Below are 13,189 nucleotides of genomic sequence, written 5' to 3'. Positions count from 1 at the left end.
ATGGTGCTGAAATTCAGACGAGGAAAGTTGTTCATCGTATTAGAACATCAACTAGCAGTGATCCTAATTTGGCTCCTCCAGAAATAATAAGACAAGGTATGGTCTTAATAATGAAGAGGTGTAAGTTATTATACCAGACAGGAACCACAAGACGTAATGTTAATAGACAAAAACATAGATCGTGACCAGCAATACCTAATACGCTGACAGAAGTTGTATACTTATACTTTAACAAAACGAAATAAATCATTTTTAGTGTATGGCAGTGGAAATAATGATCCTTATACATCTAATAATATTTGCAATAAACGAAAATATTAGATTACTTGCAAGAAGTAGTACTATATTTTCTGACGGAACTTTTAATACTATACCCCGACAATTCATGCAGCAGTTTAAAGTTCATGGTATCTACATGGACAAAAATTTACCAATAATGTATACTTTGGTAGCTTGTATAACTAAACTTACTTATAGTATAATTTATCGTGAATTAAAAAATCCTGTACTGCATTTTAATGTAACATTAAATCTATATTAATATGCAGTGAGGAATTTTGAGTCTGCTAATATTAATGCTTTGAGAAATGTCTTTTATGATATCAACATAACAGGAAATTTGTTTCATTTGGGCAGTCATTATGGCTACAAATTGTCTGTAAAGGACTTAGAGAGTAATACTTAAACTACAGTGAATCAATTATAAGAAATAATTGATTAGAATTTATGGGAACCGAATCATAAAATGGCGTGGCCTTCTTTGTTGGTCCGACCCTAAGTGGGATCCGTTGTCTGGGCTGTACCACATGGATGCAGGGAGACACAGAATTGATGGGATTACCTTTTATAAAACTACAAAGTTTAATTGAAATATTCATTGATTTGATGGACTAAATCAACAAGGAACTTGATGAGTGTACCAATCATATCGAAGTTACATACATTGGCGGAAAGTTGGCTCGTAGTCGTAGACCAGATATAACAATCTACCAATTGTTTTGTGAAAGGGTTTCATTCAAAAGTAGTAAAATTATTTGCATCGGGATGTAAGTGGCCAGGTAATAAATAAGTCTAAATTTAATAATTAAGATGGTTTTAAAAATATTTTATAATTATTATTAACTAAATCAAAATTAATATATGCAATTAGGCTTCGTCTAGCTGGAACTCTGTCTCAGATCCGATGCTATCTATCCTTTGAGCTGTCCTTACAGGTAAGCCACTGATTCCGGTAGAGCTACGCCAAGCGCGATATGTGTTATGTAAAAAAGAATAATTCCAAAAGCATTTTACCCGAATATTATTTCCACTTACTAAACTTACTACTAAACTGAACAAAAATTTAAAAAATAGTAATATGACAACAAAATACTTATGTGTATTCACAATTATACTTCATAATAATCTATTAATTATTATTTCAAACAACAGACAAACTTAATAATTATTAAAAACAAGTTTTAACACGTGTTATCATGGATAACTACAAACACTTTCATTTATAAAATTTAAATGAAATTGAAATGCGCAATACAAAATCATAACTTAAAATGAACAAATTTCCATGAAATTTTCAGGGTACCTTTAAAATGTCTCTAAGTAGGCCTGATAAAAATTTCAGGATTTAAATCGAAAAATGCTGGCGGGAATGATCGTTTTTAATAGAAATTTTTAAATACTTATGCTGCGCTAAAAATAATGTTCAAATTTTAAGAGTAATTGTACTAGAATAACGTCGTCGAGTTCTTTCGTAAAAAAATAATTAAAAATAGTACGTTGTTAAGTAATTTTTCCAACATTGGCTAATTTTTCAATGTTTTATTATATAATACGATTACTTTACTCACAGGTACTGGTAATAATATAGAACTGGTCAATTGCTGTACAATCGTCTGAAACACACTTATTCATAATAATTTAAATATAAAAATAATACAAAATTTATAATTATCAAAAATAGGACTATATGTTTTAATGACAAACAACAAAATTACACTTGTGATAATTAATAAATTACAAAAACTATTTGCCTTTTCGCTTAACATAAAGTACAAAAACTATATGTCTTGATGGCGAAGAAAAAATGTAAAATTAGTAATTATAATCACTGTCAGATGTCATCTATACATGTTCCAANCTAACATAAAACTATATGTCTTGATGGCGAAGAAAAAATGTAAAATTAGTAATTATAATCACTGTCAGATGTCATCTATACATGTTCCAACTATGCTACATACCCCCACCCCATTGTGCCGTGTCGTTGATACGCCACGTATTAAGATATTTTATTTGGCCTTAATTAACCAAAGGAAGTATGTTGTGATAAATCTGTATTTTCCTATTTTTTTTATTGATCTAAAAATGTCGTTTGAAATATTGTTACATGAGTTACAATATGTAATGAATTTACTTAAAAATTAAAACAAATTATACATTATTTAGCATTATGTGATTTTAATAATCATTAATAATATTATTTTATATTACATTTGTTTTTATTTTGTTAAAAATACTTGTTTTTTCTTAATAATTAATTCTTAATTAATAAATTACAATAACAATTTGCCTTTTCGCCTAACATAAAGTACAAAAACTATATGCCTTGACGGCTAAGAAAAAATATAAAATTATAACAACAAAAAAACACTTAACCTTATTAAAATACCAAAAGGAAAAAAAAGAAGTGACAGAAGACGTGCTATGCCGTACGATTTGCGGGACGTCGCTATTACCAAAAACAAACGATAACTTTCATATCGTTGCGATATTAGCCACCGCGCACAACCGCTTGATTGACAACATTATGTTAATAAATTGTTTTACATTTTTTAATAAGAAATACTAAGTAGAATATCACTATGGAATAAGAAGTTGATGTTGCTTTTGGAATAATCCACTAATTTCTTCAAATTAAACACTATTTACAAATTTGCATCGAAGCGTTTCTTATGATATTAATTTTCATCACTGTCAGATATCATTTTAACTTGTCCCAACTATGTCACATAACCCCTTCTATGCCGTGACTTTATCACTGGGCTTATTTTTCATTATTTATTATTAAGTACAAATATAAGCCTAATTTAACAATGGCGTACATTTATACTTCAAAAGTTAATTGGTTTTTACATCATTTATTTGTGTTATAATTTTTGTTTTCATAGCTTTCTTCAATTTGTAGTTTACAATACATCTTCAATTGTACCTGTAGATAGATATTATTAAGAGTTGAAAAACTCAATTGTTTTATTTACTTTTGTAATTCAAGTGTTTGATTTATTAGATTTTAACTTTTCTTTTTCGTCAAAAAAAAGTTAAGATGAAAGAGTGAAAACTCGAAAAGTTTCCAGGTATAATGTAACGTAACTGCAAAAAAAAAAAACGTGAGAGAAACTTTTCGGATTGTAATATCGTATTTATAATAAAATGGATGTTTCACTAAAAGGTTTATAAACTTTTTATATCATATCATGAGGTTTTATGTAGTCAACTGTTTTCAAATGGAATATATATTTTTTCGAACTGAAACTTTAAATTATAAAAATTAAGTACTTGTTTTTTTTAACAAGTTAAATGGTAATTTAACATTATGATTTTTTGATAGGCTTTTTTGTAAGACTATTATAATTGTCCTTCACCCTGAGATCAGTTGACGGCTGGAGAATTAATTAATCGGCTTTATTGACCACAATGCATGAATGGACACTAATAAATGCCACAAATACATTATTAACATTACTCTCGCGTTGGTCAACTAAATGATTGCTTCCCGTTTCACCTAATACAGAATCGTATATAAGTTCTTAATAATTCATAAATCATCATCGAGTATTAAATATAGTAATTTATCACAATTAATCTTAGATAGATCATCTATTAGGGCAAATTTATGACTTAGTTATGAGATCATTAATTGTCTGAAGAAATTTATAGTTTTTACTAATTATGCGATTTTTTCAAGAAACTTTTTTGTATTCATAAATTGAGTTTTTATTTAAAAAGAGAAATTATAAAATTGAATCAATGTATCAATTTATATAAAGAAATATATTCTGCTTCCCAAAATCTTTAAATTAAAACCGTATTATAATAAAAAATAGTTGAAATATGTATAAGTGTTAGTATGTATAATTAGTTTTTGGGGTATTACCCCAACTCGTACATAATCAAAATCGGTGATCTTAAAATTACAATTAAGAACATTTCCAAGAAATTTTTTAATAGCTCCATTAAAAATTTTGTATGGATAATGCTAGTTAATTTTTTTTTAAATATGGTAAAACACTATTATAAAAAAGGTCAAATTTTGGATTTAACATTTATAATAATTAGTTGTAAAATAAGCAGTCGCCCTAACAAGTTAACCTTCTTCATTTATTTCATATTTTAACTTATTTTCCCTAAATCAATCAAATCTTCTTCTTTCCAATACAACTATTGGCCTCATTTTACAAATTAATTTTTTAGTGTATTTTTTATTGTGGTATAAATTATTGATGTTTAAAATCGTCATATTTTAATAAGAACAGTTAAAATTGTTATTTGTTTATAAAAAGTTAACAAGAATTTTTTTTTATTTTTCAACATTAATTTTAAGGCGCTCGTAGTCAATTTACAAGCTTTAGTGTTCATTGTATAGTAAATATTATATTGGCTCTGTTAATTAACTGAGATAAAAGCTACACAAAAAAATGTTATTAAAGGACTACTTTTTGTAGTTTATGTAGTTAAGTTGAATGGACTAGTCATTGGGCTTATTAATAAAAGAACAACATTTTTTTAAATTAAATAAAAGTTTTTTCGGTAACTATCATAATGATGTTTCAGCAATTTAATAAACGTAGTTTATATTTTTTCATAAAATAACCGAATCGGTGAGAAGTATATGCCTTTTTCACAATCGCGGGTAGTTTTGGGTTTCTATAATAATACAATTGAACAATAGACATTTTTTATTACATTTCTTAAGCGAATACATTTATATTTAAAATAAGATTTTTAGTTATTTTATTTTTACGTAGTTTTTTAAAGGTTTGGTTAGGTTTTCATTTACATTTGAGAAACACAAGATTATAAAGATGTTACGTTTATTTTAATATATGAGAACCTTTTTGAATTATAGTTTTCTACAAATCGATTTAGATTCCTGAAGGATAAAATATATTATACAATATTACTCAAGGCTTGGTAATCAACTATAAAATTGAACAAACATTTTAGTTTAGATGAAAATGATTGGTCATATCTTATTATTAAATAACAAAATCCATTTTCTACTAATAACATTTATACGACTGCATCCTCAGTAGTCGAATGAAGAGAAAATGAAGGATTGCTTTTAATAGAACGGTCTTCAAAATTTTATGGCCTCTCATTATTGATTAAAGAATATCTTGGGTTCGTAAACTTTACAACTGTCGTTGAAAAACATTTATACATAAAATCATGTCGGTTTACAAAATTAAACAATAATTACAAAGTTTGATTTATTTATTTATTGATAAAAAATTTTTTTTTCATTTTAAAGTTAATATTACCTTTATTTCTTATTTATTTCAGAATTGAATAAATTTGTATGCTTAATTATTTTGATTAATTAACCCTATCTATTTTAAAAATATGAGATTGAAATGTATTGTTTTAAATTTAATATAAAAACGTTGATAACGTTAATTGCTGCAAAAAAGTGCTTTAAAATTACACTTGTTAACTTTAATTTATTTTGAGTAACTTTCTTACAACTATATCCAAGTTTTAAAGATGCTACATTTTTCTTTGTAGTCATCGTCCAATTTATTTTCGTTTTTCATAACATTCTTTTAAAATCTAATATTACACAGTTTTCTTTTAAAACTTATCTCCAAACGTTAAATGACTCTAAAATAACTTTGCAATTTAGACTTTTTCAAGACTCTGGATAACATGATTTTAAGAAAAAAATCTGTAAATTGTATTTTTGTTTTCAACGGTGGAGGGGGAACATGAAAGTAAAAAATATTGAGTGGAATAAAGTAGTATAATAAATAGTGTAGTGACGAAATTAAAAGATTAATTTTATTTAATTCACAATACTTAATATTTGTGTATTGTTTTAAAAATGCTGATTTTGTAATTTTTAATCTCTTTAAGATTTGAATTTTAATTATATAAAATTTTTCTTGTACTAATTGAACAAAGCAAGTTATCACCAAAAATAATTCTTCTCTATACAATATATATATATATATTGGGGTGGTCCTTATATATACTTAATGATTTTTTTTTTTTACTAAATTTGATGTCAAGTGATCGGAATTTTGTTTCATAAAGCATATAGAAAATATTGGTGAATTTTGAGCGTCCTAGATCAACCCCTTCACGTGCCTAAAAGCAGTTAACAATTGAAAAAACAATGTAGGAACTTAGTTTTTTGTGTATATCTTTTCAATTTGTATATATAAAAAAATTCACAATAAATTTAATAAATTACAGAATTAATGATGCAGTGAACAATAATATAAAGAAAAAAGGTCTTTAAAATTGTTTGTTATATTGATTGTTCAACGTCTAACTAATAAGACCTATTTTATTTTATTATTCGTGAAATCATAGAATTTTTTGGTTTTTAATGTTTATCTCTATAAATATTACATCTAAGAAAATATTTTCAAAAATATATGTATAAAAAAAAGGTAACTACGTAATTTTTTGTAGTACTTCAATTTCACTGAAAAAAATTGAAAAAAAAAAATATGAATATTTCAATATATTTTGTTAAAAACTATTATTATACTAATTCAATCGAACAATTCCCATTTAACTATATCTGCTTTGTCAATGTTGAAATGCTATCTTGGTTATTTGACATTAATTACTCTTAATGGGATTATTTATTGGAAATTATATTTATTAAACCTATAGCCTTTAAAAATTGTAACTATAAGCTTTGCGTTTATTTTAATCAGTGGTTAGCTTAACTTATCTAAGTAGTGTATCTAAAAGCGTGTAGTGTTTTTTAAAACGTAATAAAATGTTGCGAAATATATATTTTATTGATAACGTGTGGAGTGAAATTACTGGTAATAAATAACCTTCGAACAGAGATTGCCTAAGTGTTTTATTTTATAATATGCGCAACTTAAAATTAAATTTGTATGACAGTTCTATTCTTGTTTAAGACAATGTTGATATTTAGGGATAGGTCAAGAATAACTACACTCGAATATTGTAATATTATAAAGAAAATTAAAACTTTATACGAAATTTGGCGTGGGTTAGATAAAAATAAACATAGAAAAAGTGAAACTCAAAAGAAAAATGAGGTTGATTTTGAAAATTCACTAAATGATTTATTTAATATTGCTCATATAAATGCAATAAACCTTATTAAAAACAAAAAAGACAGGGAATTTCTTATTCTTCAAAGACAAAGAGTTGGTTAAATTGCAGGAGTAAATAAAAAATTATCCGGTATTGAAAGATAGGAGTGTTGAACACGAGAAACGACAAGTCATGTTGAAAAAATATCAATAAATGAACTGGATAAGTTAAAATACATTAAAATATAAATGTGTAATTTAGGAATTAAATTATATAAAATAATTAATATTCAATATTATATATTTCGTAAAATGTATTAACTACTCTTAAATTTTTTAAATAATTTTTTTTATTTATAGGTCTATCTTGGTTTTGATCAGACTGAAATATTACCAGACCACTATTCTGACGATGAAAATGATGTAAATGATAACTCAAATGAACCACTTCAAAAAAAAAAAAGAATAAGAGGCAATAAAGACTTAATGATGAGCCAATTAGCATCAGCCTTAGATGAGTGTAAGGTCAGTGACAGAGATGCAATACATTTAATTGCAGCCATTGCTGAATCATTTAATATTGATATAAATGATTATGTGATTAATCGTAGTTCGATAAAAAAGAGCCGCGAATATTTTCGATGTCAAATAGCCAGTGATATTAGAAAAACATGTACTTCTTTAATTTTCCTTTTTTTAGTAGTTCATTGGGATTTAAAAATACTTCCTAAATTAACTGGTACAGAAATTGTTGACAGGTTACCAATAATTATTACAAAGCTGTAAACTGAACAACTTCTCGGAGTACCTGGACTGACATCAGGAAAAGGTAGTGAGATTGCATCTGTTGTTTATGACACTGTAAAAGATTGGGAGCTTCTAGAAAAAGTTCAAGCATTTGTATTTGATACAACGGCGTCTAATAGTGGTAGTTTAAATGATTCTTGTGTATTTTTAGAACAAAAGTTAAATAAATAAATTTTATTTTTTGCGTGTCGACATCATATATTTGATATGATCTTACAAGCTATATTTTCGTACTCTAAATTAACAGCAACGTTTGGTGGCAGATATCAGTATTTTCAAAAACTTTAAAAATAGGTGGAATGAAATTGATCAATCAACTTTTTTATATTTTCTAGTAATATAGAGCTCAAAAACACATTTTAAAGTGTAGCAGATAATATTTTAAAGTTCTGTACAAATACTTAAAATGAAAATCTACCAACAGATGACTACAGAGAGTTTTTGGAATTGGTAATTATAGTTTTAGGTGGAATACCACCTAAAGACATTAATTTTTAAAAATCAGGCGCTTACCATTGGACTAGATGGATATATAAAGCTATTTATTGCCTCAAAATGTTTATGTTTCAATAACAATGTTAAATGAACTCGGTGGTACTCATGCGGGTTCGATAACGTTCGTTGTTTTAGTTTGTCTTAAGTCAGGCTATGTCGAGGAAAAGGAATAAGGTGAGTGGACTGTATGATTTAATGTAGAATTAATTTTTAAAACATATAAAAATTAAATGTATTATACATAAATCATAAAATCTTATAGACACCAATGAGGATGGGGAGGTAGTTAATACTAATGCCACAATGGCGCTGATATAAACAAATAATAAATTATAAATGTGAGTAAATCTTAAGAAGAAGATGAGCATCATTATACCTATCGGCTAATTGAAACGGCTAATGATAATTTTTAATATTAAAAGGATCAATTGAAGTCGAATGCAAGTAGCTGACCAACGTGTACAATATGCTGTGAATGGTACTGTGATGTTTTTCAGAAAATATATAGACCCAACGGCGATATACTGAGCGCACGAGGGTGCAACAATCGCAAAGGTGATATTTTACTTTTACAGCAAAACGTATACCAACTTAGGCGACCCTGCCTTATATCATAACAAGGTTTCAAATCAATACTAATTTTTTAATTGAAATCCAGAAGGTTGAAGTATACATAAACATTATATCAATGGAAAAAGTATTTGTAAAGGCATAATAGTAGTTAACGATGCAACAAAACAAGGAGTAAAATTGATGGAGGAATTTAATAAAAAATTACTAAAAATGTAAATAAAAAAAAAATACACTTTACATGTAATTATTTAGAATTCAATTATTATTGTATTCTCTATTACTATTTATTATTTGTAGACCGGTTACCGACTTTATGTATAAAAATGTTTTATTTTATCATAATATCAAGTTAAAAATAGGAGTATCCATTTATAAACATTTAATTTAAGATTTTTTACCCTGAAGGGTAGAAAATAAAATTATTGAAATAAATATAATTAGAATTTTTAAACCAAATTAATTTTTTCTTTACAAAAATTAAATGTTTAAGTTTTTGTAAAAATGAGTGTCATATACAAAATCACTTCTTCTTTTTCTGTGGTTATAAGGCCACTGAGGATCATACCATTTTGCACTCAAACCTCCATCTTTCTTTATTTGACGCTTTTTCTTTTCAATCCGAACCTCCGCCAAGCAATTCAACGTCTTTCTTAACCTATCATCTTGTTTTGGGTCTTCCCAACGGTCTTTTTTGACACGGGTTTTGTTATATTACTGCTTTTATCAGTTCATTACCGTTTTGTCAAGCATGGCACGCCTATTGTAGTTTTCGCTTTTTAATTACGTCTAATATATTTGTATTCTAGAATAAAGTCTCCAGCTCAGTATTTTTCCTCCTTCTCCATTCTCAACTGATGCAATCCCTACAGGCTCCGATATTAATCTATCAACATTAACTTTCACCGTCGTTTCCATTACACATACTGCATTTAAGTTTCTTAGAAAAATGGAATTCCTTCAGGATGTTTACCATACCTTCCTATTAATACAGTCATATGTTTTTTTGAAATCTACGTAGAGGACATGTAAATTCTTATCAAACATCCATACTTTTTGGATTACTTGCTTTCCTATAAACATTTTGTCTACTGTTGACTTTCCTATTCAAAAACCACCTTGATAGTTTCCGATTGATTGTTTTGATTTTTCTTCCATTCTGTCTAAAATACAATTGGATAGTATTTTATGTTATATTTTATAACGAAATGCTTCTATGGTTGTTGGAATTTTTATAATCTCCTTTTTTATATATTGGACATATTATCGCAGTTTTCTATTCTTCAGGCTATTTTTCTGTAATCTAGATTATTCTAATAAAATACCATATGTCCGTCTACTTACTTAATTTCCTCTTTTCTTCAATAATTCTGCCTGTAATCCATCTCGAATGGAATGATTACTTATTACTTTTTATTTGTATTTCAATTTCTTGTAGTGTCTATTCTGGGCATTCGACGTTATTCTTATTTTAATGGTTGAAACTAAATACCTCTTTCATCGCAATTTAGTAGTTTGTAGAAATAGTTTTTCTATTATTGCTTCCTCTATAGCTATTAGCTAACGATCGTTCACTTAAAAATATCATTCAGTTTTTCATATTTTCTATTAAGCTTGTTTATTTGTTGTTTTAACTCTCTAATTCTTTGTTTTTGATTTTCTGTCTTTTCTGCTATGTTTTATAACAAATTTTCTCTTTTCACGTCTAAATATATTGTATACTTCTTTTTGTCTTGTTCTAAATTGTCTAATTGTTGATAACATCTTCTAGCTATTTTTTCTCCTATCTTTCTTCTAATGATCATATCCTCACATTTCGCAATGAATCAAGGTTTTCTTGTATTCTTCTTTTCCTTAACGTTGTATTAGACACTTCTTTAATATATTTCTTTAACCCTTTCCAAATTTTATCTTAATCCTCTATTTCTACTAATGCTTTTTGATTTAACTTTATTGATTTTTATATTATTATGTGTACTTGTAAATATTTATACTAGGAAAACTTGTATTTTTTATGTTCAGTCCTTTCCCTGTTGCATATTATATGAATATCTGACCATTAATGTTGGATTCTTCATGTAAATTTGGCCTCCTGTGATTGTTTTGTATTGTGATTTCTGTCCAACTTTTGCATTAAAATCTCCTACATTTATCTTAATGCTTTATGTCGAAGAGTCATACACATCTTCCAGCATGACATAGAATTCCTCCTTTTCATCATCCCCTTATCCTCTGTGAGTGATTGTGTATTGATTATCACTATGTTCAAATCATTTGTTTTTAATGTAAGAGTTGATATCCTTGGATGAATGTCTTTAAACTATTTGACTGTATGTACTATCGATACATGTACAACAAAATTCGTATCTAACTTGTATCCTTTTTTACAATTTCTCAATGCTTCCAAAAGGTATTGTCAATTATAATGTGAAGGAATTCCCCTACAACAACATTACCTTTTTTCCACTGGACTCACCAATCTGAGGCTTTCTAGAAGTAGGAGTTTGAGGCACCAGGTACGTTAAAACTGTACCACTTTGTGCCCTCCTGAGGGCGATCAATCTGTAATATCTACATGATTATGCTTCCTAATCAATAAATTGAAATAGTTCGAAATGTTGACAAATATTAAAATGAAATTGTAATAATAACATTTTTAGATTTTATTATATGAATTATTATTTTTTTCTTTTGAATTTGAAATTTTATGATAATTTGATAATTAATAATAATTTCTTTTCTTAGAAATAATTAAAATAATTACAAAAAATAAAAATTTAATCTGTTCAATTTCAGGAGAAAAAAAACAGTGGAGTCATCAGTTTAAATCTTATAGTTTAGATTGTTGTAAACATATTTTATAATTACAATTAACTAAATCTTAATTAATATATGCAATTACTTTACTCACAGGTACTGGTAATAATATAGAACTGGTCAATTGCTGTACAATCGTCTGAAACACACTTATTCATAATAATTTAAATATAAAAATAATACAAAATTTATAATTATCAAAAATAGGACTATATGTTTTAATGACAAACAACAAAATTACACTTGTGATAATTAATAAATTACAAAAACTATTTGCCTTTTCGCCTAACATAAAACTATATGTCTTGATGGCGAAGAAAAAATGTAAAATTAGTAATTATAATCACTGTCAGATGTCATCTATACATGTTCCAACTATGCTACATACCCCCACCCCATTGTGCCGTGTCGTTGATACGCCATGTATTAAGATATTTTATTTGGCCTTAATTAACCAAAGGAAGTATGTTGTGATAAATCTGTATTTTCCTATTTTTTTTATTGATCTAAAAATGTCGTTTGAAATATTGTTACATGAGTTACAATATGTAATGAATTTACTTAAAAATTAAAACAAATTATACATTATTTAGCATTATGTGATTTTAATAATCATTAATAATATTATTTTATATTACATTTGTTTTTATTTTGTTAAAAATACTTGTTTTTTCTTCTAAATTAAGTCCTGTTCACTAATTTATAAATTTATAATATTCATAAGTTCACAATCTACATGTTTTTTATAAAGAATTTTTTTAACCAGAATAATAACTGAAACTTTTTCTATAATTTATTGGTACTCACAAAAAATGTAAATAATAATAATTATTATTACCCTTATATAAGTATCTCTCTAGTATGTCAGTCTACAAATAAAAATGTATGTTGATTTTGTTCTTATATATTGTAACGTCACAAATTCGAAGGTGGACCGTTTATGATTTTTTGTTATGTCTACTTATTTATTTTATCGCGCGAAAGAACCTTTTTCTGACACAGCGGTGTCAACCACTCATTATTTTGCCTCTGACCGCTAGATAAGGCGATAAAAGAGAAATATAATTAAAATCGAATTGTTTATCAGTATTGATCCCTTCCAAAAAGACTGGCCGTTATCGATATGAAATTGCCGTTAGATCGGTGTTGACTCTTCTCTATTCTTTCTTCTGTCATTGACCGTGCTAGGGTGCACACAT

The sequence above is a fragment of the Daktulosphaira vitifoliae genome, unplaced genomic scaffold (assembly GCF_025091365.1).
Source record: "Daktulosphaira vitifoliae isolate Bord-2020 unplaced genomic scaffold, ASM2509136v1 Scaffold_3, whole genome shotgun sequence".
Lineage (NCBI taxonomy): Eukaryota > Metazoa > Arthropoda > Insecta > Hemiptera > Phylloxeridae > Daktulosphaira > Daktulosphaira vitifoliae.
The sequence above is the reverse complement of the archived record's forward strand: the minus strand, read 5'-3'. Positions refer to the sequence as shown.